Source organism: Temnothorax nylanderi, unplaced genomic scaffold (assembly GCF_030848795.1).
Source record: "Temnothorax nylanderi isolate EJ_2023f unplaced genomic scaffold, tnyl_v1.0 TNYL_tig0223_pilon, whole genome shotgun sequence".
Lineage (NCBI taxonomy): Eukaryota > Metazoa > Arthropoda > Insecta > Hymenoptera > Formicidae > Temnothorax > Temnothorax nylanderi.
In genome coordinates, this window is record NW_027249285.1 from 280,192 (window position 1) to 286,931 (window position 6,740).

Consider the following 6,740-nt stretch of genomic DNA (forward strand, 5'->3'; position numbering starts at 1 on the left):
CTTATACATCAAACTTCTTATTCATCATTTAATTAGACATTTATTTAAATAAGTATACATTTTCCGAAAAAGATCTTTCGAAAAATAAACTCTTATAAAATTTCAAATTACTTCTTTCTTTCTAATTATTATTTTTAAATCATGATAAAATAAAACGACTCAGTTATAAGCAAAAAATAAAATTACTTTTACACAAAATAAAAAAATAATATTTACCACAATGTTGTTTCGCTGGCGCCCGATGCCTCTCCCAGGCCTCCTCTTCCTTTCAGGCTGTCCTCTCGGATTGTCAGCTCCCTCAATGCCCAACACAACTCCACCGGCATGTACCACTCGTAAACGCGGATAACAATAATCGCGCGATAATTAATGCATCACTCCCGAAAACGTGAAGTAACGCTTGATTTTATCCGTGGAAAAATTATCCGCGATAACTGCGTTATCTCAACGCGTTTTAAGCCGGACAACTGACTCTATTTGCCCGATTAAGAACTTAGCCCCGCGTGATCGGGATGAAGTACTCGACAGAGAGAAGAGAGATTCTCGAAAAGTAGAAAACGAGCTTTTTACAATGAGGATCATCTCCCCCGGCCACCGATACGTCGGGTTGCAAGCCCCTCCACGGATAGTGAAGTCAAATTATCTGGGCAGACTGCGATCGAGGCCGTTCAATGACCGTGCACGAGACAGCCGTCACGTCTGAGAACGTGGAAATTAAACGCAGTTATATATTAATTATTAAAATCGCGCGACGGAATCAGATCTTCGAACGGCACTCCCGAAAATGCGATGATTTTAATTGTCATATTCGAAAATGCAACGATTTCGAGCGGCACTCCCGAAAATGCGACGCAACGAACCGTTTATACAATCGGCGGCGATTTCATTTAGTTGCCCTATTCTTCGGTAAAAACGGAATAACCTGTAAAAGATAAGATTACGCGTACGTTTATGTCGGTACACTAGGTTGAGATAGATAGGGATACAATTATATACGCGAGAATAGAAATATGCGAGAATAATGCGATAGTCGAAAGGATTATAGAAAACGGATAAAGTACGCGTCGCGTGTGATTAATTTCAAGAGTATCGTACATATGGCAAAGCCGCACGATTATTATATTCTAGTGATTACTTGTAATAACGTTTAATTGTAATCAATATTTTGTTTGTTTTAGGAAACAAATGTGAGTGCCATGAAGAAATAGCAATGCGGAAAAAAAGAAGAGCCTAAGCCGAAGAAGCGGGCAGATGTAACAGATCGCGAGGTGAGCATTTGATAATCTGTTTTATTAATTGTTACTGATGGAAATAATTATTCATTGGCGCAGTATATCGTTTTCAGATCGCTGTATAATGTAATAGTGTATTGAATGTTTAATACATTATATAATAAATAAAATATTTTAGATTATATTTTAGGATTTATTAAATATTTAATAAATTATTTCTTATAAATATTTATTAAATATTTAAAATTCTTTAAATTTAAAATTATCTTAGACTAGAGTAGTTAATTAACCATAATATATAGTTTTTCATTAAAGTAAGGAGTTAAATATATTGTAATATTTATAACTGGTTATCAGTGCTCTATTTATTAATATCAGTTGATAAATATGATGTATATAATATATGAACGTGAGAAATCAAAAGCTAATTTCTGCTAAACAAGAAAAATATATCAATTGATATTGTGACAAGTTAGTTAATAATAACAAATCAATTATTACATAATTATGCTACTTAAGCCTGAGTATTATATGCATATCACAAAGAAACTTTTTCTTTATAGCAATTCATGTACATATCTCGAAATTAAATAATCTTATATTTGCTAAAAATCTTGTAATCCTATCTGTACATACAAAGCTTGACAAGAAATATAAAAATTTCTCTATTAAGTTTGAAACAATTTTCTTTTAAAAAAATAACTATCGTTTTGTTATCACTTATATTTTAATAAGTTCTGGTTGTTAAAATATTTTTTATCTTTTTCCAATTTCTGTATTTCAAAATTAAACTTTTTTATCAAGCAATTTATGCATATCTAAAATAAGTAATTTATTATATCGGTTAAGGATGTTCACCGGTCCTTATACTAGAGAAAATCGAAGTTCTATAGATTTTCTTGAAACTGCGAATATACGTTAATTTAGGTGTGCTTTATGCGTGGTAATAAATTTCAGTACCTCTTGCGGTATAAAAATCGAGATACTGAGCCTCAAAGTTTCAACTTTTACCAAAATTTAGTAGAATTTGAAACTTTGAGGTACTGAAATTTATACCACGCATAAAGCACATCTAAATTAACGTATATACACAGTTTCAAGAAAATCTATAGAAAATCGATTTTCTGTAGTACAAGAACCAGTGAACGTCCTTAATGAAGTTCTGTGCATGTAAATGTACAATAAATGAACAAATTGAATAATAATATATATCATATATCAATTACAATAAACTCTATTTTACAGCTTCCTTTATTTTATGCAACCTTGTATGCACATACGATAAATCGACGGACAGAGTAGCAAATAATTAAATCAATTTTTAATCTAATTCACGAATCAAGAGACGCGTCTCACGCCAAGTATATAATAATTTATTAACAAAATTATTTTTTAACAAGATAAATCATAACTCAATTTTAAATTGTAATCATACTAAGCTTTAATTCACAAATCAATTTTGATTTGTAAATTACACAGGCTTTAATTTATAATTAAAATTTGATTCGTGATTTAAAGATAATATAATTAACAAATACAATTTTAATTTGTGACATGCATCGGCTTTAATTCATAATTAAAATTTGATATGTGAATTACACAGGCTTTAATTCACAAATTAATATTGATTTGTCAATTAAAGCCTGTGCAATTTATGAATCAAATTTTAATTATGAATTAACGCCAATGCAAGTCACAAATTAAAATTAATTTTATTAATTATACAAGCGTTAAATCACGAATCAAATTTGATTTGTGAATTATACCAGCTTTAAATCACAAATCAAATTTTAATTATGAATTAAAGTCTGTGTAATTTACAAATCAAAATTGATTTGTGAATTAAAGCTTAGTATAATTAATAATTTAAAATTGATTTATGATTTGTAAATGTTTTAATTACCAGTTTTGCAACCCTGTCGACAGATAATAATTATTTAAAGAACTAAATTACTACTCTATCCTGACCTATCCATAATTCAGAAGGCAACAAAGTATGATATACTTATCTATAATATTCTTATACATTTAACTGATAATTATACTATTTTAAATATATTAATAACCAAGGAATAAATGCATTCAGATATCAAGAAGTTTGTGAATATTTTACTACTGTATATTTGTTATTGCTGCAAATTTAAATTTTGTATATTAATTAATTGCTAAGAAAAAATATTGTTTATTATTTCCGGTTTTTCTCATATCATATTACATTTATGTCTTATTTATGTTTCATATAATTTTTATAAATTTGTTACCTTCAGATTAAGATAGGATATATATAATTGAATGCACTTACCAGTACGATGCGCAGTAATAGAGTTGTGTAAATAATTGCAACAGGTGATCAAAACAAGTGATTGCAGCACTGATCTGTAAAATATAAATATATTTAAATAAATATCCAAATTAATATTTCAAATTTCAATATTTAAAAAAGTAATATTATTACATGCATTTAACTTTTTATTCTTAATCTCTTTCGTAGCTTCGTAGCCTTTTAATTAAATATTTAATTTAAAAAATTACGTAACTCCCTACACAAAATCTTTTCATATAAAAACTTAAAGAAATTTGATAAATAGGATCACTAATTGTTGCGTATTTATAATTTAAATAATTATAATTTTTTAAACGTTGTAAGAGTGTACGTCGCGCGAGTGTCAAATACTAAGACGATTGAGTACAAAGGTCATAACGATTAGGGGAGAATGGGGGAATGGCGGTCAGTAAGAATTATTTCTTATTTTCTGAAAAAGAAATGTCTTTAGAACTAAAATGGAGTAGTTGACGGATACTTCATCAATCATTCTTCGAAAGTAGAAGCATAAAAGTCAAGTAAGCTAATAAATAATTAAACCTGCATTGATTATAAAAATCTCTGAATTGACCGCAATTGTCCGACGTGTGGGGTAATTACGGTCGCTTCTTGGATAACCGCGGTCAGCGGAATTCCAGCTTTTATTGCCCCGATAGCTGCTCTGAGCTCGTCTGAGGACCATTTTCCTCTTTCGGTTTTTCTTGGTCTACAACGAGGCATCTTAAATTGAAAATATAATTACAATTAATGATTAACAGAAAAATTGAAATTTTAACCTAAAATTCCGGCGTTACGCTGTCACTCGACGTTTGCAGGCATGTGCCCGATGGTTAACAAGTGCGCCACGACTGCAATTTCCCCTTGCGAGCGACTACCGTTACCCCAAAAACCGAGTGAATTTGTTATATTAATAATAATATATTTATACGATGCCATTGTTTTAATATGGGCGAAATGGAAGCTAAAAGAACCAAAAAAGTCATAAATAACGATTAGATGTAATTTTAACTACTAAAAATTTCGCAAAATTCTTATTAAAAGTACATCGATTCTTATAAGAAAAAGGGCGTAAAATAAGAATCACCAGATTTTTATTAATTTATGTTGGTTTAATAGGCACGGCATAATAAATTACTCGATAATCATGTATGTAAACGGATAGAGACAAAAAAAGTTTGATATAACTGTTGGATTATGTAAAATACAGGTGACCGGCATTGCCTGATGACCGGCATTCCCCCATTCTCCCCTACGTTTACCGAATAAACGTGCCGCGACGAATAGATCCGTCCTGTATCCGCGACGTTCCGTTCACGACGACGTTCCGTTCACGACGACGAAAGATTCGCAAGTGACGTAACGCCGCTATGCGCCATCTTTACCGTGTGACGCCGCGCGATAGATCTCGGCCGAATGCATCTCGCGAAATATTTTGAGCGATGTACCAAGCGTCGAATCTATGTACATATGTCGCGCGAGTGTCAAATATTAAGACACGATTGAATATAAAGCTCATAACGATTGTGCTTACCGATTAAACGTGCCACGACGAATGGATCCGTCCTGTATCCACGACGCTCCGCTCGCGACGTCGAGAGATTCAAGAATGACGCCGCGCCAACTTCACAGTGACGTCACGCGACACGACGCGCGCGATCGTCAATGTTCGAATGCCGAATCTACGCGATGCATAGTTAAATGTTATTACAATAAATATAAAATACAGGGTTTGTTTACTAATTAAATGAATTGTGACGCCAGTTGTCCCAAAATCAATTTATTGTTCCGTGGCCATCACGTTTTACTAATAATGGCGAAATATTTGAATATGTAACTTTGGTATATACGTGTGACACCCCTAAGAGCACAGTTGACGGAAAGTCGACGGCAAGTCGACTTTTATAAGTCTGATTAAAAATTGATTAAAAATTACAGATACAAAATGTAAAAGTGATTGATTTGGGCGATGACTGGTAAAGGGATTTACAAAAAGAAAAGGGAATGAGATACGCCCCGCTTCGCGCGGGCTCAAAAGCTAGTTTTGTTTATAAAAGACATCACGCTTCAAAATGATAAGCGTGTAAAACATCTTGTCCGTAGTAGACATCACGCTTAAAGAGTATAAGCGTGTAATAAATAATATCCGTAATAAACATCACGCTTAAAAATTAGAAGCGTAAGAAATCTTTCCGTAATAGACATCTCGATCGCTTGTGGAACATAAATGCATGTGTAGTGTACACACACACACACACACACACACACACACACACACACACACACACACACACCCAGGGAAATGTAAAAAATTATTTTTACATTTCCCTCCTGGCGGAAGAGACCACCCCCTTCTCGCGGTTTCCGTTGAGCAACAATATGTACGTTATACATTTAATGGAAAATAAATTCAAAGACAGAAAGAAGAACAGTGTATAAACTATAATTTTTTTTAGTACTTAATAATATCATATTGCGCTGAAATTAATTCTTTAAATAGAGATTGTTGAATAAACAGTGATTCTTTTTAAATAAAAAAACGTACATATTGACCAAGAGTGGATTTTTATATTTTAATTCAAATTTTAATTTTGTATTAACATATAAAAAAATGTATATAATAATTCTTTATTAAATAATTTTTTAGATTTATTAATATGTAGGAAAATACATCGATAATTAATGTCGCGCGCCGATATAATGTCACGCGTCGCCTGGTCGCCTCGTCAACTCGGCATTCACGAGATCCGAAATCGCACAGCCAATAGCCATAGCTCGAGAGAGAAGAAAAAGACAGCAGATCTGTCTATCCTTTTCTACCGCTGACGCTCGAAGCTGGCCGAAGCCAGCCGAAGCGCTCGGCTGCGTTGCTGAACCGTAAAGTTGGCATCTCTGCCCATCCCCACCACTGGCTGGCACCTCCCGTAACTTAGCCGGTCAACTTCGACTTTATTAATTTTTTTTTTTTAATCGTTTGTTGGTCGTTTGTTGGTGATTGTTGGCCTAATTACAACGTTTGTTGGTTCTTAATTTTTTTTTAAATTAAAAAAGAAAAATTAGCCTTAACCCTAAGAGCACAGTTGACGGAAAGTCGACGGCAAGTCGACTTTTATAAGTCGACTTCTAGTCGACTTCTAAAAATGGCGGAAAGTCGACTAAAAGTCGACTTCTAAATAGTCGACTTCTAA